The following is a 17,342-nucleotide window of genomic DNA, read 5'->3' as shown; positions in this document are numbered from 1 at the left end:
TAGAAATTAAACTTTATCATAGGTATGTAAGTGTAAGAAAAAATAGTATATACCGGGTTTGGTACTATTAAAGGTTTCAGGCATCCACTGGGGGTCTTGAATGCATCCCCCAAGGATAAGGGGGGACTATTATGCATGTATTTATTTCTTTATTCATCTGCCTTTTGATGGACATTTGAGTTGTTTCAGTTTTTGGTTATGATGAGTAATGTATGTATATTTATGTACAGTTTTTTGTGGAGGTGTACATTGTTTCGCTTGAAATTGCTGGGTCCCAGACTAAGTTTATGTTTAGCTACTTAACAGTTAAGAAACTGCCAAACAGTTTTCCAAAATGGCTATACCATTTTACACTCCTGCCAGCAATGTGTAACGATTCAGTTACTCTACTTTCTTGTCCACACTTGATATTATCAACATTTAAATTTTAGGCCGGGGGCTGTGCCTCATACCTGTAATCTCAGCACTTTTGGAGGCTGAGGCAGGAAGATCTCTTGAGCCCAGGAGTTCAAGACCAGCCAGGCCAACATAGTGAGACCTCATCTCTACTAAAACTGATAGTAATAAAAAAAGAAAAACAGCTGAGTGTGGTGGCATGTGCCTGTGGTCCTAGCTACTCTGGAGGTGAGGTAGGAAGACGCTTGATCCCAGGAGGTGGAGGCTACAGTGAGCCATAATTGCACCACTGCACTCTAGCCTGCATGACAGAGAAATACCTTGTCTAAAAAAGTAATAATAATAAATGTTATCCATTGTAATGTGTGTGTAGTGGCATCTTATTGTAATTTAAATTTGCATTTTCCTGATGACTAAGGATGTTGAACATTTTTTAATATGCTTATTGAGCATTAGTATGTCTTCTATTGTGAAGCATATGTTCAAATAATCTACCCTTTCTAAAATTAGGTTGTCTTACTATTGAGATTTTAAAAATTCATTATGTATTTGGATACAAGTGGTCAGATATATGTACCATAGATATTTTCTCCTAGTATTTTGTTTACAACTTAGGTTTCTGAACAGTTTTTATGACAAAAGTTTTAAATTTGATAAAGTCCACTATATTAAGTTTTTCTTTCATTTGTGCTTTTGTTTTATATATATATATATATATTTGAATCAAGGTCTTACTCTGTTGCCCAGGCTATAGTACAGTGGTTTGATCTCAGCTCCCTGCAGCCTTGACTTCCTAGGCCTAAACAGTCCTCCTGCCTCAGCCTCCTGAGTAGCTGTGACTACAGGTGTGGGCCACCACACCCATGTTATATATATATATATGTTTTATTTTTTGTGGAGATGAGGTTTTGCCATGTTACCCATGCTGGTCTCAAACTCCTGAGCTCAAGCAATCCACCCACCTTGGCCTCCCAAAGTGCTGGGATTATAGGTGTGAGCCATTGCACCCAACCTATAATTTTGCCTATGTTAATTTTTGTGTATGATGTGAGGCATCACATCATGCACATGTTCACCATGTTGGCCAGGCTGGTCTCGAACTCCTAACCTTAGGTGATCCACCCACCTTGGCCTTCCAAAATGCTGGGATTACCGGCTTGAGCCATCGCGCCTGACCTCTTTTCCTATAATTTAATTTTTTGGCTTTGGTATCACGCAAATACCAACATTATAAAAAGATTTGGGGTGTATTCGTTTCTCCTTTAATTTCTGAAAGAGTTTGTATGGGATTGATATTATTTATTCCTCAGAAGATTGATAAAAGTTACCAGTCAAATGGTCTAGATCTGGAATTTTCTCTTTGAGGAAGTTTTTAATAATGTAATTGAGTTAATAGATATAAGGAATTCAGATCTGCTGTTCTTCTGGAGTTATTTTTGGTAATTTGTGTCATTTAGGAATTTGGACATTTCATCTACATTGTTGAATTTTGTGGCATAAAGTTGTTTATAGTATAGCGTTTTCATGGTATATCTTTTGCTGTTCTTGTATTTTTTACCTATACTTTTGTTTGTATTTAAAGCGGGCTTTTTGTAAATACCATATTGTTTGTCTTGTTTTTATCAAGTTTGCCAATCTCTGCCTTTTAATTATAGTGTTTATGTCATTTACCTTTAATATACTTAAAAATATGGTTGAATGTAAGCCTACCATCTTGCTGTTTTTTTTTTACTTGCACCATCTATTATTTTTTTATTTTCTTTGCCTTTTTCTGCTCCCTTTTTATTATGTTTTATTCTACTTTATCTGTACTATGAGATTATTAATTATAATTTTTAGTGGTTCCTCTAGAATTTGTAGGTTCGCTCATTACAGTATATCTTAAATTATGTTTTATCAGTTTATTCATTATATAAAACCCTTAACACACGATATTTCCATTTCCTTTCTTCTATAATTTGCCATTGTTATAATTTCTTTTTCATCTCTATGTTTGCAGTAAACACTGCTACATATATTTTCCATCTGTTATCATTTTTCTTTCTTGCTCTGTTGCCCAGGCTGGAGTGCAGTGGCACAATTTTGACTTGCTGCAACCTCCACCTCCCAGGTTCAAGCGATCCTGGTGCCTCAGCCACACAGATAGCTGAGATTACAGGCACACACCATCAAACCTGGCTAATTTTTTATATTTTTAGTAGACAGGGTTTGGCCATGTTGGCCAGGCTGGTTTCAAACCCCTGACCTCAAGTGATCTGCCCACCTTGAGCTACCTGAAGTGCTGGGATTATAGGCGTGAGCCACTGTGATTGGCCTTTCTTTAATAATTCTTACGATGCAGGTCTTTCTTTAATAATCCTTTTTGGGCAGCTAGAAATCTCTTCAGTTTTATTTGCCTGAAAAAATTTTTGTTTTGTCTTTATTCTTCAAAGATATTTTCATGGAGTGTGTAGGATTATAAACTGACAGGTTTTTTTTTTTTTTTTTAAAAACAAACAAACATTTTTTCAGCACTTTGCAGATGTTCTATCATTTTTTTGACTTGTATAGTTTCTTAGAGTGATCATTCTTCTCTGTAAAGTCTGTGATCATTCTTCTCTGTGTTTTTCTGTATATAATGTCTCCCTTCTTGACCCCACCACTGGCTGCTTTTAAGATTTTTTTATGACTTTTTTTTTTTTTTTTAACAATTTGATTATTGAATGCCTTTGAATAGTTTTATTAAGGCTTGTAATTCTTGGTTTGTGGTTCATTGGTATTCTTCAATCTGTGATTTTATTTTTTTTTTCAGATTTGAAAACATTTTGACTTTTATTTTTTAAAATATTTTTCTTCATTCCCTCTCCTTTCTTCTAGCACTCCACTTACATGTATATTAGTATTCTTGGTATTACCTGATATATCATGGAGGTTCTGTTAATTTTTTGGTCTTTTTCACTCTGTGTTTCATTTTAGATAATTTCTATTGTTGTGTCTTTAAGTTCATTGATTTTTTTTTCTTCTGCAGTATGTAATTTGCTATTAATTCCATCCAATGACATTTTCATTTTACATATTATTTTTTTTTCAGCTCTAGAAATTTTCTCTCTTTTTTCATTATGTTTATGTTTTCTTTTAAGCCCTGTAGCATACTTATAACACTTATTAGATCTATTTTCAATTCTTTCATACTAATTCTATCATTTTTGCCATTTCTCTATCTTTTATTTACTGGATTTTTTGTGCTTTTTAAAATTGATACACAGTAGATACATATTTTTCAGGGTACTTGTGATAATTTGATACATTCATATAATCAAATCAGGGTAATTGGGATATATATCACCTTAAATATTTATCTTTATGTTATGAACATTTGAATTATTCCCTCCAAGCTATTTCAAAATGTACAATAAATTAATATTAACTGTAGTCACCCTACAGATCTATAGAATACCAGGTCTTATTTCTTCTGTTTAATTGTATATTTGTACCCATCACTATTTATGGATTTTTATTTTGTTCATTGATCAACTTTTTTGTCTGATTCCTGGTGCTTCTAGTGTTTTTTGAGTGGATACAGGATATTGTAAATGTTAATATTGTTGAATGCCTGATTTTTCTGTCTTTTAAAAAAAAATAGTTTTGGGCCTTGTTTTGGCAGGCAGTTAAGACTTATGGATCAGGTTGAGGCTTGTTTTTAAGCTTTGGTAGAATGTGTGTGGAGGAGGCTTTACTGTAACAAATTTTAGTTTTTCTACTAAGGCTCCTGAGGTCTCTCCTGTGAATGACTGGGGTGATTCACAAAGACTTTCCACCTTAACTAGTAAGAGGTCAAACATCTTCATCCCTGTGTGAACTCAAATAACTCCTTGACTTTTATCTTCCTGTTCCATTTTTGTTGGGATTTGTACTACTTTTCTCTCTGCACACACCTCTCGGTATTCAGCAAAGACTCAAGAAGAGCTACATGCAGATTTATGAACTGATTTTGTGCATAGCTCCCTCTTTTTTATAACTCTGCTTCACAACTTCCAGAGGCCTTCCCTTCCCTGACTGCTGATCTCTGTTTCCTGAAGCTTACTAATGCTTGAGAATGCCCTCCCTGTTGTATGGCCTGAAGTATACCTCCAGTCAGAAAGCTGTGGCAATCATGAGTTCCACCCAACTTGTTTCATTTTCTTCAGTGATCACAGACATGCTTTGCCTGTTATCCAATTTGTGAAAACATGGGTTTTATGTATTTTCCCCAGTTTTCTAGTTATTTACAGTGGAAGGGTAAGCCTGGTCTTTGATGCTGCATTATAGCCAGAAGCAGATGTCTGGTTTGTATTCTTAATTTTGTTATTACTATCTTAATCCCTTAGAAAAAATTGTAACAATTTACATTTTTGTTTATGTATGCCCTTATGCATTGGATATGTTGGCTCCTTCTTTCTTGAAAGGTTCTCTTCCACTAGTTTCTAGAATATCATACTAATCTGATTTTTCTCCTTTTTCTCTTGCTATTTCTTTTAAGATTCCTTTTTACCTCATCATCCTTTACCTTAGCATTGTATCTTGGAATTTTTCAAGGCTTAGTTCTAAGTACTCCTGTCTGTCTATCTATCTATCTATCTATCTATCTATCTATCTATCTATCTATTCATTCTCTTTCTAGGAAATCTTACCCATCACATTAAAGATCACCAAGGACTTTCAAACTTCCGTTTCCAGCCTAGCCCTCTCTTACATGCTCTAAACCCTCCTGCCTGCTTTGACATCTCTAAGGCAACTCAAAGTCAAGTTAATGAAATTTCTATCTTCTCACATTCCCTGACACCTGCCTCCAAATCTGGCCCTTTTCCAGTGTTTCGTATTTCAGTGAATTATTCCTCCATCCCATCTAGTTGTGCTGTTAAGAAATGAGGAAGAGATCTTGGACAGTTTCCTTTTCCTTATTCCGCTGCAATCCCTGACCCTACCTCCTTGTATATTCTCTCTATCAGCAAGTACTGTAGTTTTACCTCTTAAGTCTTTTGACCCTATTTACTTCTCATCATTGCCACTGAATTAGTTTAAGCTACATATCATGTTTCATCTGATCTACTGTAACAGTCTCCTAAGTGGCCTCTGTATATCTCCTCTAATCCTCCACCCAAATCTGGTCTCAGTACCCCAGGCTGAAGTGACCTTCCAAAGATCAGATCTGAGCATGTCAGCCCCATCCTTAAATCTCCTCCATAGATTCTTATTGATTTTAGGATAAAGACTCTAATCCTAAATAAAGCCTAAAAGACTCTCTGTGTTTTGGCCATTGTCTACCTCTCCTGCTTCTTCTCTACCACAGTGATCTTGACTGTGCTCCCCAACCAACTGGCTTCTTTCAGTTTTTGGAAAATGCCCCACTTCCTTCTTTTTTTTTTGAATAAAGTCTCACCCTGCCACCCAGGCTATAGTGCAGTGGTGTGATGATGGTTCATTGCAACCTCGACCTCTTGGGCTCAAGCTGTCCTCCTACCTCAGCCTCCCAGGTACCTAAGATTATAGGCATGTGCTACCACACCCAGCTAATTTTTGTATATTTTTAGAGATAGGGTCTTGCCATGTTGCCCAGACTGGTCTCAAACTCCTGAGCTCAAGCACTCCTCCCGCCTCAGTCCCCCAAGCTGTTGGGATTATAGGTATGAGCCACTATTCCTGGTCCTCCATTTCCTTCCTGCCATAGGATCTCAGCATATGCAATTCTGTTTATTTTTTCCTACCTTTAAATCACACTCTCCTCCGGGTTAACTCCCATTTATAATATCTATAGATTCCAGCTTTGCCACCTCTTCAAGAAAACCCCTTTTTCCCTTTAAATACACACTTTGTTTATAATTGTATAAAACTGATTATGTCACTGCCACTTTGTCCCCCAGTGAAAATAAGATCCATATCCTCAGCACTAGGTCCTACATAAATATTTTTGAATGGATAAGTGAATGAATTACTCAATGGTTTCCATTTATTTTTATAGAATCAGGAACATAATTAGTCATAAATGAAAATTTGTTGAACACTTTGTGAATTGTTGCCTAATGTGCATCATCATTTCATCTGTTCTGAATGTCTATTTATGGCCTTTAAAATGAGGTTTATATTTTGTTGAAATTATAGTATAGACAATTTTAGATAAACTCTCACTGTGAGGTCAGATTGTTATTTCTTTATTATTTTTATGTATTTCAAAAGCCTTTATTCATTTTTGGTCAGAGAAAAGGACAATCTCAAGGTCAACTTTTCACTTAATTATACATTTGAACTTACAGGATTCACTGCCCTAGATACTGTACCTACTGACAACACAAAATGAACTCCCTCCTAGTCCCTAAAGTTGCATGTCGAAAGAATAAGCAGAGTCCCTTGCAATAACCAACACTGGTACTTATCCTAGGTATAAGGTGAAATAGAAAAACAGAAGCAAAAACGGCCAAGAGCATCGTAACTTGATAGCCCAACAAGTACAAATATCACTGGAACAAATAAAGTTGTAGACACTATTTTTTTTTAAAAGACAAGTTCATAAGCATAAAAAACTTAAACTGGTTGCACAAGATTAACTACTCTGCATGTGGACACGTGTGCCAATCCCAGTAGTTAACCTGGAGACAAACATCCTTAAATCCAATTAACTATACTGAATGCAAAATTCAAAGTTTGTGTTTACGCAGGTCCTCTAAAACCTAAATATGAAATTATTTCTTTTCAATGCACCGGGAAAATCTACTGTAATGACACGAGTCAGGCACACTTGGATCAACATTACCATCTTAAGACTTATCTTTTCCACTATTCCTTCCAACGTCTGAATATGCAAATGCTTACCTACTCGAATTTATTCACTGACTACATTAAAATGATATTTACTATCATGACTTTTTCTAAACTCACATGACATTTGCAGTTAACTGTAATACAGCTTCCTCAGAATGCCCAAATAGAAAATATTTTGTTCGGTGTTGTGATGGCTGTGACATAACACTAACAGAATATAACTAAATTAGTTACTCTGCCACTACTTCAAATTTTAATTGAAATTTTGATCATACTTTAATGGATAATCTCATACCTATCTGTGAAATTCCTTGTGTTATAATTACTTTCAATACTTTAAACTATAGCTCCTACCACAGTTTTACAGTGTTCTTTTCTATATTTATTTAGATTTTTACTAAGAGAATTAACATCATGGTGTTATGATTATAATTGCATATAAAGCTTTTTCTAGCAGACCACTGATTAGCTCTAAAGTCAAAGAAGTAATTAGCAATTCAAAAATGGCTTTCCAGAGACAAGAACAAAGCAAAAGGAGCTATTAACAATCATTATGTTACAATCCAGAGGACAAATTGTCTACTAGAAAGCTTCCAGTGATCACAACACTGTGACTTTGTCTCAGGAAAGTGTCTTCAGATATCCAGAGGGGAAAGAACATCATCCGAAGATGTGGTGGAAACTTCAGTTAACACAGAGATGAAGCCTTAAGAGCATGGAATATATCTACATATTGGGAAACAGGGTGACACTGTGGCTGGCTATTTATAAAGGACCACAGTTTATCCCTATGGATCACTTCTCCCTGCAAAACAAACTGTGCCTTAATTATTACTTATTTAAAATTATATTTTTATGGAGCTATGCAGTACCTGACACAGAAAAATAATCATATAAGGAAGCATTTATTTGAGGTTTAATATAAAATCATACAAATAAAATGTGTGTAAACACAAATCCACATTGAGTCATAACATAAATAGCAAAGGACAAAGTAAAAACAAAGAACATGAATTGGCAGCTATATACAGTTGGACACAATTGTGTCTTGTACACTAGAAAGTCTTTTACAAAATAATCATCTGAGATCAACAAAAGACCAATCTTCAATGTCATCCTGCAAGATGGGTTATTTTAGCATCTCCTCCTGTTTTCTCCAATGTCCTCCTTTAGTATGACTGATAACTGTTTTGGTGATTGCCACCCCCTGGAGATGGCCTTGTGATAAGTGCTCTTTTGGCCACTATAGTCTGCATACACCTGTGCATAGTCATGGTTCCTGTAGTTATACCCAGCATGATCATATCTGCCATAGCCACTACAGTTTTGATCACCCCATAGGCACTATTGTAATTCCCATATCCAAGATCATAGTAGTCACTAGATCATTGATTCCAGTTATGTCCTGACCTTGGTCACGACCCCCTAGGGCCCCCTCATTCACTGGTTGCAGCACCTGTTCTTCCTTTTTGTTTTGGTGTTGCAGCTTCCATACCTCTTTGGGTTGTGCAACTTTGATTTCACACTTCCCAGAACCAATTTCATAATAATCTGCTGTCTAACCATTTCTTTACTGGCTCTTCATCTGTATATGTGAGAAAACAAAATCTTCTTTATTTGTTTTTGTATCCATGGGAATTTCAATATTTTCAAACTTCACAAAGCCTCCAATATATTCTTTAATTTGTTTTACAGAAGTATCTGGGCTCAATCCACCTGAAAAACCCTTTTGGCAGGATTTTTCCCTTTTTTTAACATTATTATACTTTAAGTTCTAGGGTACATGTGCACAATGTGCAGGTTTGTTACATATGTATACATGTACCATGTAGGTGTGCTGCACACATTAACTCATCATTTACATTAGGTATATCTCCTAATGCTATCCCTCCCCGCTCCCCCGACCCTATGACAGTCCCCAGTGTGTGATATTCCCCTTCCTGTGTTGAAGTGTTTTCATTGTTCAATTCCCAGCTATGAGTGAGAACATGTGGTGTTTGGTTTTCTGTCCTTGCGATAGTTTGCTGAGAATGATGGTTACCAGCTTCATCCATGTCCCTACAAAGGACATGAACTCATCCTTTTTTATGGCTGCATAGTATTCCATGGTGCATATGTGCCACATTTTCTTAATCCAGTCTGTCACTGATGGACATTTGGGTTGGTTCCAAGTCTTTGCTATTGTGAATAGTGCCGCAATAAACATACGTGTGCATGTGTCTTTATAGCAGCATGATTTATAATCCTTTGGGTACATACCCAGTAATGAGATGGCTGGGTCAAATGATATTTCTTGTTCTAGATCCTTGAGGAATCACCACACTGTCTTCCACAATGGTTGAACTAGTTTACAGTCCTACCAACAGTGTAAAAGTGTTCCTATTTCTCCATATCCTCTCCAGCACCTGTTTTTTCCTGACTTTTTAATGATCACCATTCTGATTGGTGTGAGATGGTATCTCATTGTGGTTTTGATTTGCGTTTCTCTGATGATCAGTGATGATGAATGTTTTTTCATGTGTCTGTTGTCTGCATAAATGTCTTGTTTTGAGAAGCGTCTGTTCATATCCTTTGCCCACTTTTTGATGGGGTTGTTTGATTTTTTTTCTTGTAAATTTGTTTAAGTTCTTTGTAGATTCTGGATATTAATCCTTTGTCAGATGGGTACATTGCAAAACTTTTCTCCCATTCTGTAGGTTGCTTGTTCACTCTGATGGTAGTTTCTTTGATGTGTACAAGCTCTTTAGTTTAATGAGATCCCATTTGTCAATTTTGGCTTTTGTTGCCATTGCTTTTGGTGTTTTAGACATGAAGTTCTTGCCCATGCCTATGTCCTGAATGGTATTGCCTAGGTTTTCTTCTAGGGTTTTTATGGTTTTAGGTCTAACATTTAAGTCTTTAATCCATCTTGAATTAATTTTTGTATAAGGTGTAAGGAAGGGATCCAGTTTTGGCTTTCTACATATGGCTAGCCAGTTTTCCCATTACCATTTATTAAACAGGGAATCCTTTCCCCATTTCTTGTTTTTGTCAGGTTTGTCAAAGATCAGATGGTTTTAGATGTGTGGTATTATTTTTGAGGGCTCTGTTCTGTTTCATTGACCTATATGTCTGTTTTGGTAGCAGTACCATGCTGTTTTGGTTACTGTAGCCTTGTAGTATAGTTTGAAGTCAGGTAGCGTGATGCCTCCAGCTATGTTCTTTTGGCTTAGGATTGTCTTGGCAATGTGGGGTGTTTTTTGGTTGCATATGAACTTTAAAGGAGTTTTTTCCAAATCTGTGAAGAAAGTCATTGGTAGCTTGATGGGGATGGCATTGAATCTATAAATTACCTTGGGCAGTATGGCCATTTTCACTATATTGATTCTTCCTATTCATGAGCATGGAATGTTCTTCCACTTGTTTGTGTCCTCTCTTATTTTGTTGAGCAGTGGTTTGTAGTTTTCCTTGAAGAGGTCCTGCACATCCCTTGAAAGTTGGATTCCTAGGTATTTTTTCTATTTGAAGCAATTTTGAATGGGAGTTCACTCATGATTTGGCTCTCTGTGTGTCTCTTATTAGTGTATAGGAATGTCTGTGATTTTTTCCACATTGATTTTGTATCCTGAGACTGTGCTGAAGTTGCTTATCAACTTAAGGAGATTTTGGGCTGAGACGATGGGGTTTTCTAAATATATAATCATGTCATCTGCAAACAGGGATAATTTGACTTCCTCTTTTCCTAATTGAATACCCTTTATTTCTTTCTCCTGCCTGACTGCCCTGGCCAGAGCTTCCAACACTATGTTGAATAGGAGTGGTGAGAGAGGGCATCCCTGTCTTGTGGCAGTTTTCAAAGGGAATGCTTCCAGTTTTTGCCCATTCAGTATGATATTGGCTGTGGGTTTTTCATAAATAGCTCTTATTATTTTGAGATACGTCCCATTAATACCTAACTTATTGAGAGTTTTTAGCATGAAGGTTTGTTGAATTTTATTGAAGGCCTTTTCTGCATCTATTGAGATAATCATGTGGTTTTTGTCTTTGGTTCTGTTTATGTAATGGATTACGTTTATTGATTTGTGTATGTTGAACCAGTCTTGCATCCCAGGGATGTAGCCCACTTGATCATGGTGGATAAGCTTTGTGATGTGCTGCTGGATTTGGTTTGCCAGTATTTTATTGAGAATTTTTGCATCAATATTCGTCAGGGATATTGGTCTAAATTTCTCTTTTTGTGTGTGTGTCTCTGCCAGGCTTTGGTATCAGGATGATGCTGGCCTCATAAAATGAATTAGGGAGGATTCCCTCTTTTTCTATCGAGTGGAATAGTTTCAGAAGGAAAGGTACCAGCTCCTCCTTGTACCTCTGGTAGAATTTAACTGTGAATCCGTCTGGTCATGGACTTTTTTTGGTTGGTAGGCTATTAATTATTGCCTCAATTTCAGAGCCTGTTATTGGCCTATTCAAGCATTCAACTTCTTCCTGGTTTAGACTTGGGAGGGTGTATGTGTCCAGGAATTTATGCATTTCTTCTAGATTTTCTAGTTTATTTTCATAGAGGTGTTTATAGTATTCTCTGATGGTAGTTTATATTTCTGTGGTTCAGTGGTGATAACCCCTTTATCATTTTTATTATGTCTATTTCATTCTCCTCTCTTTTCTTCTTTATTAGTCTTGCTAGTGGTCTATCAATTTTGTTGATCTTTTCAAAAAACCAGCTCCTGGATTCATTGATTTTTTGAAAGGTTTTTTTGTGTTTCTATCTCCTTCAGTTCTGCTCTGATCTTAGTTATTTCTTGCCTTCTGCTAGCTTTTGAATGTGTTTGCTCTTGCTTCTCTAGTGCTTTAATTGTGATGTTAGGGTGTCAATTTTAGATCTTTCCTACTTTATCTTGTGGGAATTTAGTGCTATAAATTTCCCTCTACACACTGCTTTAAATGTGTCGCAGAGATTCTGCTATGTTGTATCTTTGTTCTCATTAGTTTCAAAGAACATCTTTATTTCTGCCTTCATTTCGTTATGTACCCAGTAGTCATTTAGGAGCAGGTTGTTCAGTTTCCATATAGTTGAGTCGTTTTGAGGGAGTTTCTAATCCTGAGTTCTAGTTTGATTGCACTGTGGTCTGAGAGACAGTTTGTTATAATTTCTGTTCTTGTACATTTTCTGAGGAGTGCTTACTTCCAACTATGTGGTCAATATTGCAATGAGTGTGATGTGGTGCTAAGAAGAATGTATATTCTGTTGATTTGGGGTGGAGAGTTCTGTAGATGTCTATTAGGTCTGCTTGGTGTGAAGCTGAGTTCAATTCCTGGATATCCTTGTTAACTTTCTCTCTTGTTGATCTGTCTAATGTTGACAGTGAGGTGTTAAAGCCTCCCATTATTATTGTGTGGGAGTCTAGGTCTCTTTGTAGGTCTCTAAGGACTTGCTTTATGAATCTGGGTGCTCCTGTATTGGGTGCATATATATTTAGTATAGTTAGCTCTTCTTGTTGAATTGATCCCTTTACCATTATGTGATGGCCTTCTTTGTCTCTTTTGATCTTTGTTGGTTTAACGTCTGTTTTATCACAGACTAGGATTGCAACCCCTGCTTTTTTTGTTTTCCATTTGTTTGGTAGATCTTCCTCCATCCCTTTATTTTGAGCTTATGTGTGTCTCTGCATGTGAGATGGGTCTCCTGAATGTGGCACACTGATGGGTCTTGATTCTTTATCCAATTTGTCAGTCTGTGTCTTTTAATTGGAGCATTTAGCCCGTTTACATTTAAGGTTAATATTGTTGTGTGAATTTGATCCTGTCATTATGATGTTAGCTGGTCATTTTGCTCATTAGTTGATCCAGTTTCTTCTTAGCATTGATGATCTTTACAATTTGGCATGTTTTTGCAGTGGGTGGTAACGGTTGTTCCTTTCCATGTTTAGTGCTTCCTTCAGGAGCTCTTGTAAGGCAGGCCTGGTGGTGACAAAATCTCTCAGCATTTGCTTATCTATAAAGGATTTTATTTCTCCTTCACTTATGAAGCTTAGTTTGGCTGGATATGAAATTCTGGGTTGAAAATATTTTTCTTCAAGGATGTTGAATATTGGCCCCCACTCTCTTCTGGCTTGTAGAGTTTCTGCTGAGAGATCCACTCTTAGTCTGATAGGCTTCCCTTTGTGGGTAACCTGACCTTTTTCTGTCTGCCCTTAACGTTTTTTCAACTTTGGTGAATCTGACAATTATGTGTCTTGGAGTTGCCCTTCTCAAGGAGTATCTTTGTGGCATGCTCTGTATTTCCTGTATTTGAATGTTGGCCCGCCTTGCTAGGTTGGGGAAATTCTCCTGGATAGTATCCTGAAAAGTGTTTTCCAACTTGGTTCCATTTTCCCTGTCACTTTCAGGTACACCAATCAGATGTAAATTTGGTCTTTTCACATATCCCATATTTCTTTGAGGCTTTGTTTGTTTCCTTTTACTCTTTTTTTCTCTAAACTTCTCTTCTCGCTTCATTTCATTCATTTGATCTTCAATCGCTGATACCCTTTCTTCCAGTTGATCAAATTGGCTACTGAAGCTTGTGCATTCATCACATAGCTCTTGTGCCATGATTTTCAGCTCCATCAGGTAATTTAAGGACTTCTCTATACTGGTTATTCTAGTTATCCATCCATCTAATCTTTTTCAAGGTTTTTAGCTTCTTTGCAATGGGTTTAAACATCCTCCTTTAGCTCAGAGAAGTTTGATCATCTGAAGCCTTCTTCTCTCAACTTGTCAAAGTCATTCTCCGTCCTGCTTTGTTCCATTGCTGGTGAGGAGCTGCATTCCTTTGGAGGGGGAGAGGTGCTCTGACTTTTAGAATTTTCAGCTTTTCTGCTCTGGTTTCTACCTATTTTTGTGGTTTTATCTACCTTTGGTCTTTGTTGATGGTGATGTACAGATGACATTTTGGTGTGGATGTCCTTTCTGTTTGTTAGTTTTCCTTCTAACAGTCAGGACCCTCAGATGCAGGTCTGTTGGAGTTTGCTGGAGGTCCACTCCAGACCCTGTTTGCCTGGGTATCACCAGCGGAGGCTGTAGAACAGTGCATATTGCAGAACAGCAAATGTTGCTGCCTGATCCTTCCTCTGGAAGCTTCATCTCAGAGGGCCACCTGGCCGTGTGAGGTGTTAGTCGGTCCCTATTGGGGCTCATCAGACAGTGGGTGCAGGACAGTGGGTGCAGCCCACTGAGCAAGAGCCGAAGCAGGGCGAGGCATCACCTCACCTGGGAGGCACAAGGGGTCAGGGAATTCCCTTTCCTAGCCAAGGGAAGCTGTGACAGACAGCACCTGGAAAATCAGGTCACTCCCCCCAAGTACTGCACTTTTCCAATGGTCTTAGGAAACGGCATACCAGGAGATTATATGCTGCACCTGGCTTGGAGGGTCCCACGCCCACGGACCCTCACTCATTGCTAGCACAGCAGTCTGAGATGGAACTGCAAGGCGGCAGCAAGGCTGTGGGAGGGGCGCCTGCCATTGCTGAGGCTTGAGTAAGTAAACAAAGCAGCTGGGAAGCTCGAACTGGGTGGAGCCCACCTCAGCTCAAGGACACCTGCCTGCCTCTGTAGACTCTACCTCTGGGGGCAGAGCATAGCTGAACAAAAGGCAGCAGAATTCTGCAGACTTAAATGTCCCTGTCTGACAGCTTCAAAGAGAGTAGTGGTGGTTCCCCCAGGATGGAGATTCTTTCCCTTTTAAAGCTTTGGTCGTCTTGGAGTCTATCAATTTGCCATCCAGTTTGTGTTATTTCAGTTCCAAAGCATTATCAACACTAGCAGTGTCTCTGAAAAGCACAAATCCAAATCCCTCTATCTCCCAGTGATTGGATCTGTTTTAATTGTGTAGTCTACAATCTCCCCAAATTGAGATAAGTATTCAGTCACATCTTTTTTGCTTTTATCCCAGCTCAAACCTCCAATACACATTTTACTATCATTTTGATGATTCTTGCTTGCATTGATCTTGGGTCCCTCTGTGAATTCTGTTGCTGTATTTGTTCGTGTCCTCCATAGTGGAGGAGTTGTCAGCAGAGAGGTGCTGGCATGTAGTCTGGGTTGCTGCAGTAGTGGTGGCAGAGCAACTATTTCTGTATCTAATGTGGTTAAAAGATTCACCTCCTGGTTCCAGTTTTTCTTTCTAGGAGTGGGACAATTTTTCTTTCTAGTGGGGGGAAAGGCCTACTTCCAAAATATTTCAGCGTTCAACTGTATAGATTGTATATTTTCACAAAGGGGATGGTTATCCAGTTTCTAATGAGGGAAATGGGCTTGTAGAGGTAGTTCTGACACCTATCCCTTTTCACACACATACTCCTGATCACCATAGACTTAAGTGGTCAATGTATTTTTATTGCTTGGCTTAGCTGCCTTTTATTATCTCATATGTTCCTAGCTCTATGTTTAGTGCTTTAGAGTGTTACTAATCTCCAAAACAAGCATACAAACATTACTAATCCTATTTTACAAGTTAAAAAATTGAGAGCCAGACAAATTAAGCAAATTGTTCAAAGCTATAGTTAGTAAGTGGCAAGGCCAGTATCTCTGAAGCACCAAAAGCGATATATACCCTTCCTACTACTTCTTCATGAGCTAATTCCTGGTTTTATCATGGAAAATTGAGAGTTGACTTCACATTTGGCTGTTTCCTGGTCTTTGTGACATAAAATTCAATTCTAAAAAAAGGTTTTTTAAAACTTCTATGACTCATTCTTAATATAACCTTTCCATAGTAATTAAATTTTCATAGAGCTATTTGATGACTTTTTAAAATTAGGCATCATGATTTTTAATTCTTTGGAAGTCAGTAGAATTATTTTGATGCTTGCTTGTTTCCAAATATTAAAAGCTGAGTAATTTAAGCCTGTGAGCTCAATTAGTTAGAACATGATCTTGGTATTGATCATCATACAATTCTATTGATGTCCCACAGAAAAAACCCAGTCCAAAGCTAAACATAATGCTACTCCTGGCACACATTTGGGTTATTATCTTCTCTAATTATGAAATACAGCATGGAAAGCCAACTGTATTTCTGCTTCTATATCACCCTAAAAAATGGAATGGGGGTGATTTTTATACTTTCTTTCACTCTTCTAAAAGTTGCAATTTTGTTTTCTGTTAGCATGCACATATTGATTCACTCATTTGTTCATTAAAACATGTTTATTGTATACTTTCTAAATGCCAGGCATTATTCTAAGAGATATATGGTAAACAAGACAGAAAATATGTTTGCCCCGTAGAGCTTCTATTCTAGGGGGGAAAGACAGACAAGCAACCAAAAAAAAAAGAAAAAAAATAGTGATAATTGTTTGTAAGATGATATAATAGAGTGCTCTGAAAAAAGCAGTTAGGGATTGGGGATGTTATTTTGGGCAGGATTGTCACATATTGTCACATAAGATCTTCTGGTAGACGTGACTTTTGAACCAAGACCTGAACTATGAGAAGGAAGTAGCCATTTGGGAACTACTTCCCAAACAAATGCAACAGACTTGGAGGCAGAAATGAACTTGGGAGGTACCAGGAACAGAAAGAAGGTGTTACTAGCATAGTTTTTAAGGCTGGAAGAGGAGGCAGAGGCCAGACCTTAAGGATTTAAAATAAATTTAATTTTTCCATCAGTTTCTTCTGAAATGACATTACTGATATTATTTATTATATTGGCCTTAGAGTTAGTTTTGCCTTCTTGATACTGTTATGCCAGAGAGAAAATCATATATTATCATAAAATTTTAGAATGGAAAGATTTCTTAGAAATTACCTAGTCCAACCCCTTCATTTTAGAGATATGGCAATTTGAGCCCAGAAAATTTAAGTGACTTGTAGGAGGTTAATCAGCAAGGCTAGGTAAGCTAGGATTTGAGCCCAGGCTTTAGTATTAGAGGGTACGATGTTCTTGCCATAAAACTAATTAAAAAAAAACACACACTCAAGGGATTTTTAAATTTATGGTGTTTTAATGGCTCTCTTATTACCTATTTGATTTTTTTTAAAAAATAAATTACTATAATTTAACCAGTATTTAAATATAGTTGTTTTATATAACTATGCATATTGTAAAAAAATCATTTGCCAAAGTTTTATAAGAACAGAATGATGCAAAAATTGGCTTAGTATCCATCTTTTAATTGCCTTTAATTGTACCACCTGCTGAGATTCTTAACTTG

The 17,342-nt window shown here is 37.1% G+C and overlaps 1 protein-coding gene and 1 pseudogene across 7 annotated transcripts in view; one reads left to right on the top strand and one right to left on the bottom strand.

Annotated features, from left to right (window-relative positions):
* The window catches only part of CCDC148 (coiled-coil domain containing 148), a 290,253-nt gene that overhangs the window by 16,140 nt on the left and 256,771 nt on the right, over window positions 1-17,342 (top strand). The window lies entirely within an intron of this gene.
* Window positions 8,152-15,483, bottom strand: LOC119625358 (heterogeneous nuclear ribonucleoprotein D-like; annotated as a pseudogene).

The sequence above is a fragment of the Chlorocebus sabaeus genome, chromosome 10 (assembly GCF_047675955.1).
Source record: "Chlorocebus sabaeus isolate Y175 chromosome 10, mChlSab1.0.hap1, whole genome shotgun sequence".
NCBI lineage: Eukaryota > Metazoa > Chordata > Mammalia > Primates > Cercopithecidae > Chlorocebus > Chlorocebus sabaeus.
Note: the sequence above shows the minus strand (reverse complement) of the source record. Positions and strands in the feature narration are given on the sequence as shown.